This window comes from Salmo salar, chromosome ssa12 (genome assembly GCF_905237065.1).
Source record: "Salmo salar chromosome ssa12, Ssal_v3.1, whole genome shotgun sequence".
NCBI classification, from domain to species: Eukaryota; Metazoa; Chordata; class Actinopteri; order Salmoniformes; family Salmonidae; genus Salmo; species Salmo salar.
Window position 1 is genome coordinate 75,880,745 of NC_059453.1, and position 24,891 is coordinate 75,905,635.

Genomic DNA, 24,891 nt, shown 5'->3' on the forward strand with positions numbered 1-24,891 from the left:
TGTAGTATTTACTAAGTATAAATACTGTTGTATTACTATTGTTAAAAAACTATAGTATATACTATACTAATTACCGTAGTGTTTTTGCAGACTTTACTGTAGTATACTGCAGTATTACTATTGTTAAAAAACTATAGTATATACTATAGTAATTACTGTACTGTTTTTGCAGACATTTCTGTAGTATTTACTGCGGTAATGTTTTTATTTTATTATCTTTGACATAGAAGTGGGGGCTTTCTCCTTGAGAAAACCTACTGGACAAATACTAAAAGAGCAAAGTTTTCTTAATCTGTAGGTAGGACTGCGTCTGAACGGATAGTTACTTCTACTTTTTTCAATAACCTGTAGAGAACACAATATATGGTCTATACTTGACATATAGGTTTCTCACTCCTGGGTGGCACAAACTGTGATATTGGGGATGGGAATGGGTGGGGTAAATGCAAATGAAATACTGTAGTATTGCTATTGTTAAAAACCTGTAGTGTTTTTGCAGACACTGTAGTGTTTTTGCAGACATTACTGTAGTATTTAAATACAGAGTTATTCTCAGGGTAATACAGTAGTATTCTTACAGTATGCTACAAAATTCTATAGTAAGCACTAGACGATCGTGGGATACTACAGTGTGTAGCATAGTATTCTACAGTATACTACAGTTTACTACATAATTGTATACATTTTTATATAAGTAAAACAATGTAATGTGGGTCTACCGTCTACGTAGCGTCTGGGTGATATTATCTATTGAACAGTTTAACATCAGAATTTCAATATGGTTATATCTACAGTGTGCAGGACTGAGCTTGCTTTCTGAACCATCTCTGTATGCTTCTGAGCAACTGAATTTCTTGCAACTCTACCAATTTTGCCATGGGCAGAGAGAAAAAAATGTAAGTTTAACAGCTAATTTCCTGAAATTCTACACATTTTGCCATGACTTATGCCATGTTAACATGATATCTGAGTGAGAGTGACTAACACAATTAATGGGGCTCCCTGGAGGTCAGGGCCCCTTCGCACGTGTCCTTCATGCCCCGCCGGTAATTCTGCCATGATTACTACAAGTTTAGATAGCTATCGACCGGGGGCCCTAAGCGGCCACTTATGTCGGTTATGCCTAGGGCCGGCCCTGGGTGGAGGAACTTATCGATCTAGCCACTGAGCTGAGGCCTCATTTGTCTCCCTCTCACAGGCTTTTCAGATGACGGGATGCTGCCTTTTCCCCCAGCTGGTGACAGCCTTCCTCAGATAGAGAGACAACTTATTAATCAGGCTATCCCTCCTCCTCATCCACCCCTCCTCAGCAGCCCCTCTGAGTCCCTTTCAGATTGTGCAGCTGCAAACAACGGAAATGAGCCTTGAAAGTGTAATTAATGAGTGTAATGGTGAGATAATTATAGGGAACAGAAATATTGATCAGGGCCATGAACTCCCGAGTTTTACAAAAATGGAGTGGCGCACTCAGCAGTTACCTCATCCATGTTTCAGGAAATATGGCATGAGGTCATGCGACACCTCTGACCATTTTATTGCAGTGAAGGATTATTGGGATGGATAAAGAACACTCAATCAAAGAAGAGACAGGTTCTTAGTTGAACTCTCGCTTCTTTTGATTTATGATAAAGTATCTGAACTGGGGAGAATGATTGCTGTACTGCTGTGCTGAGCAAGTGACTTTATTAGACTGTTAAATGAAAGTGCCATAAGCCATCCAGCAATCATATTATATGTCGTTCTTGTTTTAGAACTGGCTGAGTCAAAGTTTACAGTAAAGCTGTTGGTAAAGTTTCATGTGTGAAGTGACTGTGAACTTTTGAAAGAAAGACACGATCAATGAACCAAAACTACTAGCAGAATAGAATAAATAATACTCTATTGGTTCTGCATAACAAACGGCCAGTGTTTCCTGGTTGACTGATGAAATGAAGTCACAAACTGGACACGATCAATGAACCAAAACTACTAGCAGAATAGAATAAATAATACTCCAACATACTCACTGAGACCTTAGTATGATCTCAAGGAGGAACTTCTCAACACTTATCCTGTCCTTACATACTTCTAACATATCACACTCAATATATCAATTCAATATCATGAAATAAGGACATCAATACAACAGCCTGTTTCAACACATTACGGCACACTTTCTAATGGTAATGCCACATCAGGCACCACTTTGAAATCATCACTGAAATATTGATTTCACACAAAAAAAGATGCGTAAGATGATGATATTGCCTGAAATGAGATCAAATGATTGGCTGACACACAGCATGCTCTCCTCTCCTCATCTGGTTGTGGTTAATGAGGCTATGTGCTGATGGTGAGATGAAAGATGGTCAGTCATGGTGACAGGTTTATTTTGGGGCTCATACACGAGCAGGCATGAAAAGGACATGCCAGGCTGAATAATTTAGCAGCTCTCAGCTCTACTGATCCATCCACAGATCAATAGACACCATTCAGATGGATTGTGCCATATGTCCTCTAAAACTCGACATCACAACTATGCTGGTTCAATTAATCTTAGTTAACCTTTCTAATGTCCAAACAACCAATAACTAAAAGGCAGTGGCATGTCCAGAATATTTTGAATGGGGTGGCCAAGGTGGGGCACAGACCCAGTTTAGGGTGGCCATAACATTTTGAACCTTAATCGAAGCAAGGTGGATTTTTAAAAATATAATTATGATGGTTCAACGCATTAAATGCTTCAGTTTAGGTTTGGTACATTTCCCTGTTTAAATAAATCCTAAATCAATTCCAAAAGTTACAGTGTTTGCATTCAAAGTCAAGATTTTATATAAGGGCATTAGCATAAAACAGTCAATTCACTTAAAAGTGCCATCCAGAGGGCCTCCCGAGTGGCGCAGCACTACAGTGTTGTGGCGTCACTACAGCCTGGGGTTCGATCCCAGCGTTGGTCCAGTGTTGGCCCAGCTTGGCCCAGTGTCGTCCTGGTTAGGGGAGGTTTTGGCCGAGTAGGGGCTTTACTTGGCTCATCGCGCTCTAGCGACTCCTTGAGGCAGGCCGGCACCTGAAGGCTGACTTTGGTCATCAGTTGAACAGTGTTTCCTCCGACACATTGGTGCAGCTGGCTTCCGGTGTTAAGAAGTGCGGTTTTGCAGGTCATGTTTTGTAGGATGCATGACTCGTCCTTTGCCTCTCCTGAGCCCGTTGTGGAGTTTCAGCGATGAGAGAAGATCGTAATCACGAAATAGGGAGTAAAAATTAAAAAAAGAAAAAGAAAACATGTCATCGAAGATCTCTATTATTTTAATGGGACCTCCTATGTCCCAAACGTATAAAATGATTTCTCATTTGTGTCTATCTCTGTTTCATAATTTTCTTTCATTTCGCAAGAGGCTGAATTTATTTCACCCATAGAGATAGATAGAGGACTCATCTTTGAATCTGTGCCATTATAGCACCCGTGACAGCATAGGCAGCACCATTGAGGCAATCTCCATTTTCAAGTAATACATTTTCTTTTTCATGATTGGCTGATCCCTCCTGATGACCTGGTTGAACATGACTCCAACATAGTCACCAGGAGGGATAAGCCAATGAAGTTGGAAGTCCCACCCAGTTGACTACATTAAAATGGTGGAAACCATCAATGGCGCTGCCCATGCTAATACGGCCTTTTTGCCACTAGAGGCCTCTATCATTCTCTATGATTTCACCAGAGAAAGCATCCGAGCTAGGCAAACAGCATCCCTCTTTCTTAATATCTGTAGCCCATGTATTTTGTATTGGGCTGCAAAAGGTGGCCAGAAGCGCAACAGCATAAGGTGGCAAATCAGATTATCTCAGAACCCATGTTTGATTGAATGCAGCCCAACATGTTTTTTCTCTGTCCGTTAAGTGGTAGTGCTGCTCCCTGTGCATGGATTAGAGTGTTTTTATTTCCTAAAAGGCCCCTGACCTCTGAGGCTCCCTGACAGGGTGAAGCTTTAGCCCCACGCGGGGGCGTTCGTCCCCAGCCCCTCTGATGCAAATGTCATGTCACAACATCAAACGCTCATCTGATCAAAGGTCAGCTCTCCTTTGTGTAGGTGTTTGATATAGAAATGTATATTTTATATCCAGCTGTCAGAGTATGTTAGGGTGGAGAGAGAGAGAGAGAGAGAGATTCATTGAAGAGAAGCTAAAAAGCTTGTCATTTGTTGAGTGTTTCTTTTTTGATCGGGATGTGTTTGCATTTAGCAAATGGTTATGCTTGGTTTGAGCAATACAGTTTGGCACTGTGAAAGTGAGAGCAGATTACCTGATTATTCCTGTATAGTTAGCCAATTGCTCCTTAAAATCCTACCCCAGCTTAATGTGAATATTAGATGGTGTTTTGGACATGCACCTACACTCACACAGATACACACACAAACAGATACACTGACACTCAAACATTATCCTACACACGTTTGATAGCAATAACGATACTGAACAGCTATTATGATACTGAGCTGCTATTTTATGTTTAATAAAATGCCTTATTTGGGTTTACTGGCCCCTCACCTCAAATGGCATTGTTGTTATTTCCCCATGTACTTCTCATGAGCCACAGAAGATTGGAGAGGAAAGGAGGAAGGAAGTTTGAATTGATGCATCATTCCGATTAATTAGGGACATGATTTGCTGCTGCGCTTCTGAAATAAACCAATCTGAATGTGAAATTAGGATTCATCAGAGAACAGCGTGGCCAGGAAGCATCCAGATCTGTGACATTATGCATTAAATTACGTTTTTAAAAGAAACCATCCCTACCAATCAGTGATAGAGTCTTATGTCATTCAGAGTGTGTGTGTGTGTGTGTGTGTGTGTGTGTGTGTGTGTGTGTGTGTGTGTGTGTGTGTGTGTGTGTGTGTGTGTGTGTGTGTGTGTGTGTGTGTGTGTGTGTGTGTGTGTGTGTGTGTGTATGTGTGTATATGTGTGTGAGTGTATATGTGTGTGTGAGAGAGAGAGAGAGAGAGAGAGAGAGAGAGAGAGACAGCGCCAGGTGGGCTGTTGAGGCATGTGGTAGCTGAACAAACACACAGCCATGTCAGACACATGTTTACTTACTTGCACCAGAGGTGTTATACATTATCTCCATAATATCTCACTGAGTCTGGCCACTCTGTCTGTGTGCTACACTGGCACCATATTCGCCTGAAGAAATGAAATAGGATTCATGGCGGGCACCAGTTGGACACCATGGCCTGTAGAAAAGGGATTATTATTATTTAACTTTACGGAAGCACCAGCAGATTTGTCAGCTCAATGCAGGCCATAGGAATAAATCTCTGAACTGCTACATGTAGCCAAGGCCATGGGGGTTGTACTATTATCTGCTTGATAAGTGTCACAGCACGTCAGGGCAGATGGCACAGAGAGACAAATAGGGAGCATTCTAGCTACAGTATCTCCTGTTTAGGGTCATAATATTTAGTCCCCTGTCTGTCTGAATAACCCTGACATTTTTTGATTGACTATACAAACTCTGAAATGAACTACTCTTGTATTTTACCTGTGGTAGCACAGAGAGACTTTGGTGTCAGAACCTGCATAGTTCAGATCTCTCTCTGTTCATAGTTGCTTGATTATCGGGGCAGCCATCTCCAACCCTGTTCCTGGAAAGTTACCCTCCTGTAGGTTTTTGCTCCATCCCCAGTTGTAACTAACCTGATTCAGCTAGATCAGGGGTGAAGTGAAGTGTATAGCCAATCCTCAAATACTTTCCTGTTTTTAAGGCAGATGAAGCATGTTATTCCCTTTCTAGATGATAGATGGCAATGTTGCTCTTCCAAAGAATCCCATCCAGTCAAGTTGGCAGCTAATAAATGTGACTATGTATTCCCTCTCTGTCCCTTTGCAGTAAATTACTGTTCTTGTGAGAAGACAATTCATTTAGGTACAATACAGCATCATTAAACGTTAGACATTAGACGTTACTACACTAAATGTTACAACTAAATCCACAGGTAACTTTTTTCAACTATGTCTTTATAGCAAAACATAAAAAATACATACATTTTGAGAGCAACATTGAGTTTGATGGCTCAATAGTAGGCATACATAATCATAAAAGATAAATATATATATTCTTCACCACAGCTCTGATCATGTACAACATCATTTTTAACCCTACTCAGACATGTCCTTCCATCCTATCCAGTGAAACATTAAATTCTCTCTTTGACTAGTTCGATGTGAATTATTGCACAATTCATAATGCTGAGAGATTTATAGATTCAGTGATAATAAAAAGGCCAGACTACGGATGATTTGGGGGAAGTGGAAGAATTTGCATTGCTCACAGGGGCAATCCAGGCAATATGTGATAATACTGCTTGAATTGTTTTGTGTATTGGTAACTTTTTAGTGTACATGCATACCATGTCTACATGTTTGTAAAATTCTCAATCATTTTTACAGGCTAAATTCCTGTCCAATCATTTAAAATGGTTAAATTTCCGTTTCATTACAAGGGTTCTATTTCTTGCTGTTTTTTTACACGGGAGCACAAATATTCTGACTATAATCCATAAAGGAAAATCTGTATGTGAGAAGAAAAAAAGAAAAGAAAATGGGCATCTCTTAAACAGATTGCCTTATCATCTCAAATATAAAATGAATCAATGGGGAAGAGATAGATTCATTCCACTGGGTAATTTATTCTTTCCCTGCTGCAAATGAAGGTCTGGTCTCGTCTCTGTGGCAGTGAATAGGCTTTGTTTATGACTAAGCCTTGGTGCCCATAGACTGCTGCATTAATCGGCTGACAGCCCAGCGCTGACCAGGCCCATAGAGAGGAATGAGGGTGGGGGACCACAGAGAGAGAGAGGAGGGGAGGCAATGATTCACGGTCTTTTATTTGTGTGTACTCCACCTTACCCACAGTGAGAATGTAAGAAAAGAGAGCGCAAGAAAGAAAAATGAACAGAGGGGCAGAGAAATTGAAAGTGAGAGAGATAAAGTAAGAGAGCTTAAGTTAAATACAAATCAGGAAAGTTGAAGATAGGCTGAGAGGGGTAGGAAGAAAGAGCTAAAAGAGAGGAGGGGAGATAGAGGGAGGGAGAAACACAGTCAGACAGAGAGAAACTATGATCTTAGTACAGAGTAGGGATTAACATGGGTAACCCGGGACTGTCCCTGGGACACTTCTCATTTCCCTGAAAAAATTAAATGGCAAGACCCGGGAAATAACAACATTACCCCCAAAATCTGCACTAATGAAATTCCACAAAATACACAACATGAGCAGCGTCAGATTAGCAAAAAATGTCATAGCACACTATCCAAAGTCTTCCAAAGTCATGGAAGTCTTTAGCCTAGTGTATTTACTTCACACAAAGTTGGCATAATACATTCAAAGCACAAACATAATTGACACTGCACACATACCCGAATGCAGTTAATAAACCCTACAGCAAACCCCTACAGTTTAGCCTATAAAAGAACGTGTGCCTCTTTGAGCTGTCATTGGGACTCTTCAAACAGTCACAAATGTGATAGGTGTACGCACAATTCACTACATATGCGTCTCTTTTAACAATTTAGAGAGGCATGAGGGAAAATGCTATCTTCTCCCGTCCTAGAGCCTATGCTATTTTCCTATCCAGTCCCAATCCCACTGAAACCCCAAATCCTAACTCCTGTTTTACATGAAAATTCTAACTGTATTCTGTACAGGTTGCATTATCAAAGCACGCCTCTCGTGTATGCATTCTAAAATACCACTATAACATTTCCCCCGCGTCTCTACGCTGTCTCGTAGGCTTCTTGCTGCCCATATGAGAGCCTCGGTAGAGAACGTGTAATCAACCAACGGTGTGAGAGTAGATATTCAAATATTTTTTTAAAGAGTTGGTACCAGTTAAGGTACCTTGCTATTTAAACTATTTGCACTCTTCATCTCCCAGTTATTGATCTGATCTGCTATCTGTAGATATTCTGTCATTTGCTGAATGGGGGTTATCTAACAAGTTTAACAACTTTGGTCATTTGACTTTAGTCATTTGACTGCCGTTGTAACGTTTGTATGATTCGACAACGCTGTATTCGGGCTGCGCTCACTGTGTCATCGGCGCGCTCTGTGCCGAGATAGCCTACTGTTTAAATGCGCTGAATTAATTGAGGAACATGATAACGCTCGGAATTCATGAACGGACTGTTTGGAACTTCACAACAACGTCATCATTGCCGATCAAATATAGTTACTCTATCATTACTAAATCTCAATGTAATTTGCTCTGAAATGTTTACATAGTGGCGCAGCCAAGCCGATAAGGTGGTGCAACGCCCCTCTTATGTGGGGAGAACCCTTCCATAATGATCATATCTTGGTTTTAAACGCTTTAAATGGACACCACCAATTTTTGTGGTATTTCCCGGGACCCTCGGGATAAATAGGAATTATTCCCGGTATTGACATTTGGTAGATTCTCTGAAAAATATGAATCCCTAGTACAGAGCTCCAGATGCTGTTTAAATCTCCTTTTTCCACCGAGTGCCACCTAGGAGGCTCCAGTGCTGCTCCCCTGTGTGGTGGCTGCTCCCCTGTGTGGTGGCTGCTTCTGAAGCTGAAAGCTTAATTAACACACACATTAACACACACATTCACGCACACATGCACACACACACGCACGCACACGCACGCACGCCACACACACGCACGCACACACGCACACACACACACACACACCAACTGCATGGCTAGGATATGTCAAGCAGACACGTGTTCCATCTCTCAATTCTGATATAAAGATTTATTCAAGATCAAAATGTGTTTTCATGTCACTTTTCTAAAGTGTCATTTCAGATGCAACTTATCACAGTGTGTATTGGAGTGCACTGGAGTGTATATTTCTCCATCACTTTGCCTCCACACACACTATAACACATAGCGTTAGGATGCAATGTGGTGTGGGTGTGCTTTGTGATTAGGCTAAGTTGATGAGGGAGAGGAGTGATGGAGGAGATACTCAGTGACATTTCCTCTCTCTACATGGCAGGCAGGCAGATGGTGGCCCCGTCCCCAGCCCCTGCTGCTCCTGTGTCTCTGCTCTACCTCGCCACCTCAGGTCAGTGACTTTGATTCACTAAGCACCCTCATTAGTATTCCTAGAAGCTCCACAGCAGACACCCAGTTTCTGGGTGAAAAACATTCGCTTGTGTCATTGTAGGACTCACTTTCCATGTGCCATATTATTCCAGAGATTAACATCAAGGGATGAGGAGAAAGTGAGATACTCTCAGACGCCTTAGTAAAAGTGTCAGATGTTGTCTTAGGTAAAACTACCGGAAACAGGAGTATCAGCCACTTTCATGATATTTGGAGGCATTGATGACACACACATTTGCACACACACACACACACACACATTTACTGACACACTGTCACAGAGCTCTCATGATGTCAACTGAATAATATTCAGCTAATTGAATTAATGCTCCCTCTATCAAAACAGGAAACAGGCAAAAATGGCTAAATGGTACATTTTGGTGCACAAGAAAATCTCCATATTGAAGGAACATTAAGTAATCACTTTAGAACATTCTCATAAACCATGTTTTCAGATATGCAAATACCTCTGTGGGGTTTGGCTTTTTTGTTGTTGCTGAAATGGAACAGTGGCAGAGAATGTGTATACAGTGAGTAAATGCTAAATTAAAACAAATTACTGCTCAAGGACATGAGCTACATACATTTAGGCACTTAAGGGCAGTATTAGGATGTCATTTTCAGGAACATTTTGTGGAATAGTCATTAGACAAATTCACTATGAAAATTACAACATAATTTAAATGTCCAACCTTTAAATCAGAGACAATAAGAAGAGGACTAAACCTGTCCATGTCTTTTAGTACTTTTCTCTCCCACATGTCATATTCCATGTGCGCACTTTATCTATATTGTTAAAATAAAGAGGCCAAGTACGTACAGTATGTGGTTGTATTGGTTGGGGTTATGCACAAGGTAATATACAAGAGGCCACATGGGTCCAATTTCCAAAACATCTATTGTTATTTTCACATGCATAATAGGATGGACTTTCAGTAGAATTGTAAGTTCACTAGGACAAGGTTGTCTGCTTATACTGGCTAATAATGAGTTAAGTCGGACATTGATTTATAAGAACTTGTTAAACAATCATGGCCTTGCCACACAATTATATAGGAGTATCTTAGTGTGAATACCTTGTTAACTAATTCATTTTACTGACTGGTCCCTGGTCATGAGATTAGAAAGACTAAGAAAAGGGTCACGCATACTGGTAGCCTTGAATAGTAGGTTCCACCATTTGTCACTTCTAAGGCAAGTGAATAAAACATGCGGTTGTCCGGCCCAACCAGTAAACCAAGGTCACTCTCAGTCAGTAAAAGGTATTGCCCTTGTCTAACCGGTTAGGCCCCCCTAAGGCTGATTCAGACAGGTCTATTTGGAACAGTCTTGCTTGACCTCCCACTATGTCTTCGCCTGGGGCCATGCATGCAGTGAATCAATCACATGATAATACACACCTCACTATTCATGACCTCACCATACACACACAGGTACACACACACAGTCACACACCACTGCCCCTACTCGGCCGGTCCCTCTCTTTGCTACCATAATGTAGCAGGCCAGAAGGTGTTGTTCACTTAGTTGGTAACATGGCACTCCCAGGCCACACCGTTGAGGATGCAACGATACATCTATCCATCCATGACATGTATGCCATCTACTTATCCAGGGTTGCAAAATGACGGTATATTACTGGAAACTTTTGAAGGTTACCATTAAACTACCAAAATATTGGTGACTTTCAAGGTTTTATTGGCCTTTTTGGGTACTTCAGATGATCACTAGCGTCTGTAATTATCTTCGGCCCTCTGTGAGGTCTTATCACATATATCAACTAATCAAATATTTTCAGACCAGCAGTTCATTGTTATGCACTGCTCCTCTAGAGATTACCAGAGCCAAATGTTTTGGGCAAACAAATAGTATTTTTCACTGGTATGGTGTAGTGGCTCAGTTTCTGTGGTATCCATAATGCAAAAGTTTTGAACTGAAAATGCTCAGCAGTCAATTGGGTTCGTGAGTGTAAATTCTTCAGCAGGTCCTGTATAACATCACACCCTACTGAGCTATTTTTCCGCATGGCATAACTTCACTTATAAGGCAAGGTTTCAGCTGGTGCATTGGTTTCTGGTGCTTCAAATGAGAGGGCAAATGGAGGGGCAGAAGCCCTAAGACAAGCTGGGGAATACAACAGTGCACCCGATGAGGAATGTGGTAACATATTGTTGGGAGAACGATCAGATAGACTGGTGTGGTCTGCATGGGTGAGATGATTAAGTGCTTAAGTTGCATTTTCTCCTCAGAGCAGCCAGCCTGGGGCTGGGAAGCTGCATGATTGCCTCTGTGCGCTACATTACATTGACATGATGGAGAATACTCTCCCGGGGTCTGGAATAATGTAAAAGGGGAAAAAAGCCCATTCCAGCCAGGACCTCAGAATTCTCAGTATGCAATCGGATTTGCTGATGTATCTCCCTGCGCCAGCGCCTCAATATTGATGACAGGCAGAGCTTTCACACACGGGTGAGCTGCAACACATCGGGGGAGTCCTCTGAGAGAACCAGGCCTCCCAGCTGGGTGTCTCCTGGCCCGCTCCCCCCCACACCAAGAGAGCTCAACCGTGCCTACAGGAGAAAAAAAAACTGAGCTGGAAGCTAAGTCAAAGTGGACGAAATGTGTATTTCTTTTCTTCAGTAATTAGAGAAGGGCAAAAAAAGGCTGATTTTATCAAAACCGAATCCATCAGCCGGACAACTGGAACAAATGACTCAACCTCACAGTGGGGAGATGCAGCTTTCTTTTTTTTCTTTTGCAACTTGAAGGGCATGTGATGCATGGTCATCTGGTCCAATGAGCTGTCCCCAAAGTTAAGGTGGATATACATTAGTAAAATATGTGTAGTGAGATCTATCTCTCTTCAACATCAGATATGCAACTTTTCTGTTTAGACTCGCCTTGGATGTGATGTGGCCAAAGCCACTTTCCTGCTTCATGTAAATACTATAGTATATAGACAAATACAACAATGATATAAATTCAAACTATACAGGAGCTCCTCCAAACAATATTGCACATGGTGTTGCACACACTTGATTAATGCAATGATTCACAAAAGTGTGGCTATTTTTTAAGCCTTTCATTTTCAATTTGGCTAAGAGAGCAGCTAAGGTATTGTCGGGGATGTGGTGTAGATGTGTCCTACACACACTCAGAGGGGATGTGGTGTAGATGTCTCCTACACTACCACTCAGAGGGGATGTGGTGTAGATGTGTCCTACACTACCACTCAGAGGGGATGTGGTGTAGATGTGTCCCACACTACCACTCAGAGGGGATGTGGTGTAGATGTGTCCCACACTACCACTCAGAGGGGATGTGGTGTAGATGTCTCCCACACTACCACTCAGAGGGGGATGTGGTGTAGATGTGTCCCACACTACCACTCAGAGGGGGGATGTGGTGTAGATGTGTCCCACACTACCACTCAGAGGGGATGTGGTGTAGATGTGTCCCACACTACCACTCAGAGGGGGATGTGGTGTAGATGTCTCCCACACTACCACTCAGAGGGGATGTGGTGTAGATGTCTCCCACACTACCACTCAGAGGGGATGTGGTGTAGATGTCTCCCACACTACCACTCAGAGGGGATGTGGTGTAGATGTGTCCCCACTACCACTGGGGCCCACACCACTCAGAGGGGGATGTGGTGTAGATGTCTCCCACACTACCACTCAGAGGGGGATGTGGTGTAGATGTCTCCCACACTACCACTCAGAGGGGGGATGTGGTGTAGATGTCTCCCACACTACCACTCAGAGGGGGGATGTGGTGTAGATGTCTCCCACACTACCACCGGCACTCACAGGGGGATGTGGTGTAGATGTCTCCCACACTACCACTCAGAGGGGGATGTGGTGTAGATGTCTCCCACACTACCACTCAGAGGGGGGATGTGGTGTAGATGTCTCCCACACTACCACTCAGAGGGGGATGTGGTGTAGATGTCTCCCTACACTACCACTCAGAGGGGGGATGTGGTGTAGATGTCTCCCACACTACCACTCAGAGGGGGGATGTGGTGTAGATGTCTCCCACACTACCACTCAGAGGGGGATGTGGTGTAGATGTTCCCACACTACCACTCAGAGGGGGGATGTGGTGTAGATGTCTCCCACACTACCACTCAGAGGGGGGGATGTGGTGTAGATGTCTCCCACACTACCACTCAGAGGGGGATGTGGTGTAGATGTCTCCCACACTACCACTCAGAGGGGGGATGTGGTGTAGATGTCTCCCACACTACCACTCAGAGGGGGATGTGGTGTAGATGTCTCCCACACTACCACTCAGAGGGGGATGTGGTGTAGATGTCTCCCACACTACCACTCAGAGGGGATGTGGTGTAGATGTCTCCCACACTACCACTCAGAGGGGGGATGTTGTGTAGATGTCTCCCACACTACCACTCAGAGAGGGGATGTGGTGTAGATGTGTCCACACTACCACTCAGAGGGGATGTGGTGTAGATGTCTCCCACACTACCACTCAGAGGGGGGATGTGGTGTAGATGTCTCCCACACTACCACTCAGAGGGGGATGTGGTGTAGATGTCTCCCACACTACCACTCAGAGGGGGATGTGGTGTAGATGTGTCCCACACTACCACTCAGAGGGGGGATGTGGTGTAGATGTGTCCCACACTACCACTCAGAGGGGATGTGGTGTAGATGTGTCCCACACTACCACTCAGAGGGGGATGTGGTGTAGATGTGTCCCACACTACCGCTCAGAGGGGATGTGGTGTAGATGTCTCCCACACTACCACTCAGAGGGTGGATGTGGTGTAGATGTCTCCCACACTACCACTCAGAGGGGGATGTGGTGTAGATGTCTCCCACACTACCACTCAGAGGGGGATGTGGTGTAGATGTCTCCCACACTACCACTCAGAGGGGATGTGGTGTAGATGTCTCCCACACTACCACTCAGAGGGGATGTGGTGTAGATGTCTCCCACACTACCACTCAGAGGGGGGATGTGGTGTAGATGTGTCCCACACTACAACTCAGAGGGGATGTGGTGTAGATGTCTCCTACACTACCAATCAGAGGGGATGTGGTGTAGATGTGTCCTACATTACCACTCAGAGGGGATGTGGTGTAGATGTGTCCTACACTACCACTCAGAGGGGATGTGGTGTAGATGTCTCCCACACTACCACTCAGAGGGGATGTGGTGTAGATGTCTCCCACACTACCACTCAGAGGGGATGTGGTGTAGATGTCTCCCACACTACCACTCAGAGGGGGGATGTGGTGTAGATGTCTCCCACACTACCACTCAGAGGGGATGTGGTGTAGATGTGTCCCACACTACCACTCAGAGGGGGGATGTGGTGTAGATGTCTCCCACACTACCACTCAGAGGGGGATGTGGTGTAGATGTCTCCCACACTACCACTCAGAGGGGGATGTGGTGTAGATGTCTCCCACACTACCACTCAGAGGGGATGTGGTGTAGATGTCTCCCACACTACCACTCAGAGGGGATGTGGTGTAGATGTCTCCCACACTACCACTCAGAGGGGGGATGTGGTGTAGATGTGTCCCACACTACCACTCAGAGGGGGGATGTGGTGTAGATGTGTCCCACACTACCACTCAGAGGGGATGTGGTGTAGATGTGTCCCACACTACCACTCAGAGGGGGGATGTGGTGTAGATGTGTCCCACACTACCACTCAGAGGGGGATGTGGTGTAGATGTGTCCCACACTACCACTCAGAGGGGATGTGGTGTAGATGTGTCCCACACTACCACTCAGAGGGGGATGTGGTGTAGATGTCTCCCACACTACCACTCAGAGGGTGGATGTGGTGTAGATGTCTCCCACACTACCACTCAGAGGGGGATGTGGTGATGGATGTCTCCCACACTACCACTCAGAGGGGATGTGGTGTAGATTTCTCCCACACTACCACTCAGAGGGGGATGTGGTGTAGATGTCTCCCACACTACCACTCAGAGGGGGATGTGGTGTAGATGTCTCCCACACTACCACTCAGAGAGGGGATGTGGTGTAGATGTCTCCCACACTACCACTCAGAGGGGGATGTGGTGTAGATGTCTCCCACACTACCACTCAGAGGGGATGTGGTGTAGATGTGTCCCACACTACCACTCAGAGGGGGGATGTGGTGTAGATGTGTCCCACACTACCACTCAGAGGGGGGATGTGGTGTAGATGTGTCCCACACTACCACTCAGAGGGGGATGTGGTGTAGATGTCTCCCACACTACCGCTCAGAGGGGGATGTGGTGTAGATGTCTCCCACATTACCACTCAGAGGTGGATGTGGTGTAGATGTGTCCCACACTACCACTCAGAGGGGGATGTGGTGTAGATGTCTCCCACACTACCACTCAGAGGGGATGTGGTGTAGATGTCTCCCACACTACCACTCAGAGGGGGATGTGGTGTAGATGTCTCCCACACTACCACTCAGAGGGGATGTGGTGTAGATGTCTCCCACACTACCACTCAGAGGGGGGATGTGGTGTAGATGTGTCCCACACTACAACTCAGAGGGGGATGTGGTGTAGATGTCTCCCACACTACCAATCAGAGGGGGATGTGGTGTAGATGTGTCCCTACATTACCACTCAGAGGGGATGTGGTGTAGATGTGTCCTACACTACCACTCAGAGGGGATGTGTTGTAGATGTCTCCCACACTGCCACTCAGAGGGGATGTGATGTAGATGTCTCCCACACTACCTCTCAGAGGGGATGTGGTGTAAATGTCTCCCACACTACCACTCAGAGGGGGGATGTGGTGTAGATGTCTCCCACACTACCACTCAGAGGGGATGTGGTGTAGATGTGTACCACACTACCACTCAGAGGGGGATGTGGTGTAGATGTCTCCCACACTACCACTCAGAGGGGATGTGGTGTAGATGTCTCCCACACTACCACTCAGAGGGGATGTGGTGTAGATGTCTCCCACACTACCACTCAGAGGGGATGTGGTGTAGATGTCTCCCACACTACAACTCAGAGGGGATGTGGTGTAGATGTCTCCCACACTACCACTCAGAGGGGGGGATGTGGTGTAGATGTGTCCCACACTACCACTCAGAGGGGGGATGTGGTGTAGATGTGTCCCACACTACCACTCAGAGGGTGGATGTGGTGTAGATGTGTCCCACACTACCACTCAGAGGGGGATGTGGTGTAGATGTGTCCCACACTACCACTCAGAGGGGATGTGGTGTAGATGTGTCCCACACTACCACTCAGAGGGGGATGTGGTGTAGATGTCTCCCAAACTACCACTCAGAGGGTGGATGTGGTGTAGATGTCTCCCACACTACCACTCAGAGGGGATGTGGTGTAGATGTCTCCCACACTGCCACTCAGAGGGGATGTGGTGTTGGATTCTCCCACACTACCACTCAGAGGGGATGTGGTGTAGATTTCTCCCACACTACAACTCAGAGGGGATGTGGTGTAGATGTCTCCCACACTACCACTCAGAGGGGGGATGTGGTGTAGATGTCTCCTACACTACCACTCAGAGGGGGATGTGGTGTAGATGTCTCCCACACTACCACTCAGAGGGGGATGTGGTGTAGATGTGTCCCACACTACCACTCAGAGGGGGATGTGGTGTAGATGTCTCCCACACTACCACTCAGAGGGGGATGTGGTGTAGATGTCTCCTACACTACCACTCAGAGGGGGATGTGGTGTAGATGTCTCCTACACTACCACTCAGAGGGGATGTGGTGTAGATGTCTCCCACACTACCACTCAGAGGGGGATGTGGTGTAGATGTGTCCCACACTACCACTCAGAGGGGGGATGTGGTGTAGATGTCTCCCACACTACCACTCAGAGGGGATGTGGTGTAGATGTCTCCCACACTACCACTCAGAGGGGATGTGGTGTAGATGTCTCCCACACTACCACTCAGAGGGGGATGTGGTGTAGATGTCTCCCACACTACCACTCAGAGGGGGATGTGGTGTAGATGTGTCCCACACTACCACTCAGAGGGGGATGTGGTGTAGATGTCTCCCACACTACCACTCAGAGGGGGGATGTGGTGTAGATGTGTCCCACACTACCACTCAGAGGGGATGTGGTGTAGATGTGTCCCACACTACCACTCAGAGGGGGATGTGGTGTAGATGTCTCCCACACTACCACTCAGAGGGTGGATGTGGTGTAGATGTCTCCCACACTACAACTCAGAGTGGGGGATGTGGTGTAGATGTCTCCTACACTACCACTCAGAGGGGATGTGGTGTAGATGTGTCCCACACTACCACTCAGAGGGGGGGATGTGGTGTAGATGTGTCCCACACTACCACTCAGAGGGGATGTGGTGTAGATGTGTCCCACACTACCACTCAGAGGGGGGGATGTGGTGTAGATGTGTCCCACACTACCACTCAGAGGGGATGTGGTGTAGATGTGTCCCACACTACCACTCAGAGGGGGGATGTGGTGTAGATGTGTCCCACACTACCACTCAGAGGGGATGTGGTGTAGAAGTCTCCCACACTACCACTCAGAGGGGGATGTGGTGTAGATGTGTCCCACACTACCACTCAGAGGGGGGATGTGGTGTAGATGTGTCCCACACTACCACTCAGAGGGGATGTGGTGTAGATGTGTCCCACACTACCACTCAGAGGGGGATGTGGTGTAGATGTGTCCCACACTACCACTCAGAGGGGGATGTGGTGTAGATGTGTCCCACACTACCACTCAGAGGGGGGATGTGGTGTAGATGTGTCCCACACTACCACTCAGAGGGGATGTGGTGTAGATGTGTCCCACACTACCACTCAGAGGGGGATGTGGTGTAGATGTCTCCCACACTACCACTCAGAGGGTGGATGTGGTGTAGATGTCTCCCACACTACAACTCAGAGTGGGGGATGTGGTGTAGATGTCTCCTACACTACCACTCAGAGGGGATGTGGTGTAGATTTGTCCTACACTACCACTCAGAGGGGGGATGTGGTGTAGATGTGTCCCACACTACCACTCAGAGGGGATGTGGTGTAGATGTGTCCCACACTACCACTCAGAGGGGGGATGTGGTGTAGATGTGTCCCACACTACCACTCAGAGGGGATGTGGTGTAGATGTGTCCCACACTACCACTCAGAGGGGGGATGTGGTGTAGATGTGTCCCACACTACCACTCAGAGGGGGATGTGGTGTAGATGTCTCCCACACTACCACTCAGAGGGGGGATGTGGTGTAGATGTGTCCCACACTACCACTCAGAGGGGGATGTGGTGTAGATGTGTCCCACACTACCACCCAGAGGGGGATGTGGTGTAGATGTGTCCCACACTACCACTCAGAGGGGGATGTGGTGTAGATGTGTCCCACACTACCACTCAGAGGGGGGATGTGGTGTAGATGTGTCCCACACTACCACTCAGAGGGGATGTGGTGTAGATGTGTCCCACACTACCACTCAGAGGGGGATGTGGTGTAGATGTCTCCCACATTTCCACTCAGAGGGTGGATGTGGTGTAGATGTGTCCCACACTACCACTCAGAGGGGGGATGTGGTGTAGATGTCTCCCACACTACCACTCAGAGGGGATGTGGTGTAGATGTCTCCCACACTACCACTCAGAGGGGATGTGGTGTAGATGTCTCCCACACTACAACTCAGAGGGGATGTGGTGTAGATGTCTCCCACACTACCACTCAGAGGGGGGATGTGGTGTAGATGTCTCCTACACTACACACTCAGAGGGGATGTGGTGTAGATGTCTCCTACACTACCACTCAGAGGGGATGTGGTGAAGATGTCTCCTACACTACCACTAAGAGAGGGGATGTGGTGTAGATGTCTCGTACACTACCACTCAGAGGGGGGATGTGGTGTAGATGTCTCCCACACTACCACTCAGAGGGGATGTGGTGTAGATGTGTCCCACACTACCACTCAGAGGGGGGATGTGGTGTAGATGTGTCCCACACTACCACTCAGAGGGGGGATGTGGTGTAGATGTGTCCCACACTACCACTCAGAGGGGATGTGGTGTAGATGTGTCCCACACTACCACTCAGAGGGGGATGTGGTGTAGATGTCTCCCACACTTCCACTCAGAGGGTGGATGTGGTGTAGATGTGTCCCACACTACCACTCAGAGGGGATGTGGTGTAGATGTCTCCCACACTGCCACTCAGAGGGGATGTGGTGTAGATGTCTCCCACACTACCACTCAGAGGGGATGTGGTGTAGATGTCTCCCACACTACCACTCAGAGGGGATGTGGTGTAGATGTCTCCCACACTACCACTCAGAGGGGGGATGTGGTGTAGATGTCTCCTACACTACCACTCAGAGGGGGATGTGGTGTAGATGTCTCCTACACTACCACTCAGAGGGGATGTGGTGTAGATGTCTCCTACACTACCACTCAGAGGGGGATGTGGTGTAGATGTCTCGTACACTACCACTCAGAGGGGGATGTGGTGTAGATGTCTCCCACACTACCACTCAGAGGGGATGTGGTGTAGATGTGTCCCACACTACCACTCAGAGGGGAGATGTGGTGTAGATGTCTCCCACACTACCACTCAGAGGGGAGATCAAATTTTCAAATTTATTTTTATATAGCCCTTCGTACATCAGCTGATATTCTCAAAGTGCTGTACAGAAACCCAGCCTAAAACCCCAAACAGCAAGCAAAGCATGTGAAAGAAGCACGGTGGCTAGGAAAAACTCCCTAGGAAAAACTCCCTAGAAAGGCCAAAAACCTAGGAAGAAACCTAGAGAGGAACCAGGCTATGAGGGGTGGCCAGTCCTCTTCTGGCTGTGCAGGGTGGATATTAAAACAGAACATGGTCAAAATGTTAAAATGTTAAAATGTTCATAAATGACCAGCATGGTCAAATAATAATAATCATAGTAGTTGTCGAGGGTGCAACAAGCACGTCCGGTGAACAGGTCAGGGTTCCATAGCCGCAGGCAGAACAGTTGAAACTGGAGCAGCAGCACGGCCAGGTGGACTGGGGACAGCAAGGAGTCATCATACCAGGTAGTCCTGAGGCATGGTCCTAGGGCTCAGGTCCTCCGAGAGAAAGACAGAAAGAGAGAAAGAGAGAATTAGAGAGAGCATATTTAAATACACACAGGACACCGGATAAGACAAGAGAAATACTCCAGATGTAACAGACTGACCCTAGCCCCCGACACATAAACTACTGCAGCATAAATACTGGAGGCTGAGACAGGAGGGATCAGAAGACACTGTGGCCCCATCCGATGATACCCCGGACAGGGCCAAACAGGCAGGATATAACCCCACCCACTTTGCCAAAGCACAGCCCCCACACCACTAGAGGGATGTCTCCAACCACCAACTTACCGTCCTAAGACAAGGCCGAGTATAGCCCACAACGATCTCCGCCATGGCACAACCCAAGGGGGGGGCGCCAACCCAGACAGGAAGACCACGTCAGTGACTCAACCCACTCAAGTGACGCACCCCTCCCATGGACGGCATGGAAGAACACCAGTAGGCCAGTGACTCAGCCTCTGTAAAAGGGTTAGAGGCAGAGAATCCCAGTGGAAAGAGGGGAACCGGCAAGGCAGAGACAGCAAGGGCGGTTCGTTGCTCCAGCCTTTCCGTTCACCTTCACACTCCTGGGCCAGACTATACTTAATCATAGGACCTACTGAAGAGATAAGTCTTCAGTAAAGACTTAAAGGTTGAGACTGAGTCTGCGTCTCTCACATTGGTAGGCAGACCATTCCATAAAAATGGAGCTCTATAGGAGAAAGCCCTACCTCCAGCCGTTTGCTTAGAAATTCTAGGGACAATTAGGAGGCCTGCGTCTTGTGACCGTAGCGTACGTGTAGGTATGTACGGCAGGACCAAATCGGAAAGATAGGTAGGAGCAAGCCCATGTAATGCTTTGTAGGTTAGCAGTAAAACCTTGAAATCAGCCCTTGCCTTAACAGGAAGCCAGTGTAGGGAGGCTAACACTGGAGTAATATGATCAAATTTTTGGTTCTAGTCAGGATTCTAGCAGCCGTATTTAGCACTAACTGAAGTTTATTTAGTGCTTTATCCGGGTAGCCGGAAAGTAGAGCATTGCAGTAGTCCAGCCTAGAAGTAACAAAAGCATGGATTAATTTTTCGCGTCATTTTTGGACAGAAAATTTCTGATTTTTGCAATGTTACGTAGATGGAAAAAAGCTGTCCTTGAAACAGTCTTGATATGTTCTTCAAAAGAGAGATCAGGGTCCAGAGTAACGCCGAGGTCCTTCACAGTTTTATTTGAGACGACTGTACAACCATCCAGATTAATTGTCAGATTCAACAGAAGATCTCTTTGTTTCTTGGGACCTAGAACAAGCATCTCTGTTTTGTCCGAGTTTAAAAGTAGAAAGTTTGCAGCCATCCACTTCTTTATGTCTGAAACACAGGCTTCTAGCGAGGGCAATTTTGGGGCTTCACCATGTTTCATTGAAATGTACAGCTGTGTGTCGTCTGCATAGCAGTGAAATTTAACATTATGTTTTCGAATGACATCCCCAAGAGGTAAAATATATAGTGAAAACAATAGTGGTCCTAAAACGGAACCTTGAGGAACACCGAAATTTACAATTGATTTGTCAGAGGACAAACCATTCACAGAGACAAACTGATATCTTTCCGACAGATAAGATCTAAACCAGGCCAGAACTTGTCCATGTAGACCAATTTGGGTTTCCAATCTCTCCAAAAGAATGTGGTGATCGATGGTATCAAAAGCGGCACTAAGATCTAGGAGCACGAGGACAGATGCAGAGCCTCGGTCTGACGTCATTAAAAGGTCATTTACCACCTTCACAAGTGCAGTCTCAGTGCTATGATGGGGTCCAAAACCAGACTGAAGCGTTTCGTATACATTGTTTGTCTTCAGGAAGGCAGTCAGTTGCTGTGCAACAGCTTTTTCTAAAATTTTGGAGAGGAATGGAAGATTCGATATAGGCCGATAGTTTTTATAATTTCTGGATCAAGATTCGGCTTTTTCAAGAGAGGCTTTATTACTGCCACTTTTAGTGAGCTTGGTACACATCCGGTGGATAGAGAGCCGTTTATTATGTTCAACATAGGAGGGCCAAGCACAGGAAGCAGCTCTTTCAGTAGTTTAGTTGGAATAGGGTCCAGTATGCAGCTTGAGGGTTTGGAGGCCATGATTATTTTCATCATTGCGTCAAGAGATATAGTACTAAAACACTTTAGTATCTCCCTTGATCCTAGGTCCTGGCAGAGTTGTGCAGACTCAGGACAATGGAGCTTTGGAGGAATACCCAGATTTAAAGAGGAGTCTGTAATTTGCTTTCTAATGATCATGATCTTTTCCTCAAAGAAGTTCATAAATTTATTACTGCTGAAGTGAAAGCCATCCTCCATTTGCGAAGGCTGCTTTTTAGTTAGCTTTGCGACAGTATCAAAAAGAAATTTCGGATTGTTCTTATTTTCCTCAATTAAGTTGGAAAAATAGGATGATCGAGCAGCAGTAAGGGCTCTTCGATACTGCACGGTACTGTCTTTCCAAGCTAGTCGGAAGACTTCCAGTTTGGTGTGGCGCCATTTCCGTTCCAATTTTCTGGAAGCTTGCTTCAGAGCTCGTGTATTTTCTGTATACCAGGGAGCTAGTTTCTTATGACAGATGTTTTTAGTTTTTAGGGGTGCAACTGCATCTAGGGTATTGCGCAAGGTTAAATTGAGTTCCTCGGTTAGGTGGTTAACTGATTTTTGTCCTCTGACGTCCTTGGGTAGGCAGAGGCAGTCTGGAAGGGCATCAAGGAATCTTTGGGTTGTCTGAGAATTTATAGCACGACTTTTAATGCTCCTTGGTTGGGGTCTGAGCAGATTATTTGTTGCAATTGCAAACGTAACAAAATGGTGGTCCGATAGTCCAGGATTATGAGGAAAAACATTTAGATCCACAACATTTATTCCATGGGACAAAACTAGGTCCAGAGTATGACTGTGGCAGTGAGTAGGTCCAGAGACATGTTGGACAAAACCCACTGAGTCGATGATGGCTCCGAAAGCCTTTTGGAGTGGGTCTGTGGACTTTTCCATGTGAATGTTAAAGTCACCAAAAATTAGAATATTATCTGCTATGACTACAAGATCCGATAGGAATTCAGGGAACTCAGTGAGGAACACTGCATATGGCCCAGGAGGCCTATAAACAGTAGCTATAAAAAGTGATGTAGATGTCTCCCTCACTACCACTCAGAGGGGGGATGTGGTGTAGATGTGTCCCACAGTACCACTCAGAGGGGGGATGTGGTGTAGATGTGTCCCGCACTACCACTCAGAGGAGGGAGGTGGTGTAGATGTGTCCCACACTACCACTCAGAGGGGGGATGTGGTGTAGATGTGTCCCACACTACCACTCAGAGGGGGGATGTGGTGTAGATGTGTCCCACACTACCACTCAGAGGGGATGTGGTGTAGATGTCTCCTACACTACCACTCAGAGGGGGGATGTGGTGTAGATGTCTACCACACTACCACTCAGAGGGGGATGTGGTGTAGATGTCTCCCACACTACCACTCAGAGGGGGGATGTGGTGTAGATGTGTCCCACACTTCCACTCAGAGGGGATGTGGTGTAGATGTCTCCCACACTACCACTCAGAGGGGATGTGGTGTAGATGTCTCCCACACTACCACTCAGAGGGGATGTGGTGTAGATGTCTCCCACACTACCACTCAGAGGGGATGTGGTGTAGATGTGTCCCACACTACCACTCAGAGGGGATGTGGTGTAGATGTGTCCCACACTACCACTCAGAGGGGATGTGGTGTAGATGTCTCCCACACTACCACTCAGAGGGGATGTGGTGTAGATGTCTCCCACACTACCACTCAGAGGGGATGTGGTGTAGATGTCTCCTACACTACCACTCAGAGGGGGGATGTGGTGTAGATGTCTCCTACACTACCACTCAGTGGGGGGATGTGGTGTAGATGTCTCCTACACTACCACTCAGAGGGGGGGTGTGGTGTAGATGTGTCCCACACTACCACTCAGAGGGGATGTGGTGTAGATGTCTCCTACACTACCACTCAGAGGGGATGTGGTGTAGATGTCTCCCACACTACCACTCAGAGGGGGGGATGTGGTGTAGATGTGTCCCACACTACCACTCAGAGGGGATGTGGTGTAGATGTCTCCTACACTACCACTCAGAGGGGATGTGGTGTAGATGTGTCCCACACTACCACTCAGAGGGGATGTGGTGTAGATGTCTCCCACACTACCACTCAGAGGGGGGATGTGGTGTAGATGTGTCCCACACTACCACTCAGAGGGGGATGTGGTGTAGATGTCTCCCACACTACCACTCAGAGGGGGGATGTGGTGTAGATGTCTCCCACACTGCCACTCAGAGGGGATGTGATGTAGATGTCTCCCACACTACCTCTCAGAGGGGATGTGGTGTAAATGTCTCCCACACCACCACTCAGAGGGGGGATGTGGTGTAGATGTCTCCAACACTACCACTCAGAGGGGATGTGGTGTAGATGTGTACCACACTACCACTCAGAGGGGGATGTGGTGTAGATGTCTCCCACACTACCACTCAGAGGGGATGTGGTGTAGATGTCTCCCACACTGCCACTCAGAGGGGATGTGGTGTAGATGTCTCCCACACTACCACTCAGAGGGGATGTGGTGTAGATTTCTCCCACACTACAACTCAGAGGGGATGTGGTGTAGATGTCTCCCACACTACCACTCAGAGGGTGGATGTGGTGTAGATGTCTCCCACAC

The 24,891-nt window shown here is 46.5% G+C and overlaps 1 non-coding gene across 1 annotated transcript; it reads right to left on the reverse strand.

Annotated features, from left to right (window-relative positions):
- Positions 1-231: 231 nt before the first annotated feature.
- LOC123725763 (U7 small nuclear RNA) lies at positions 232-286 on the reverse strand. Its single transcript, XR_006758277.1, has one exon. It is a non-coding gene; the product is annotated as a U7 small nuclear RNA (small nuclear RNA).
- Positions 287-24,891: the final 24,605 nt, after the last annotated feature.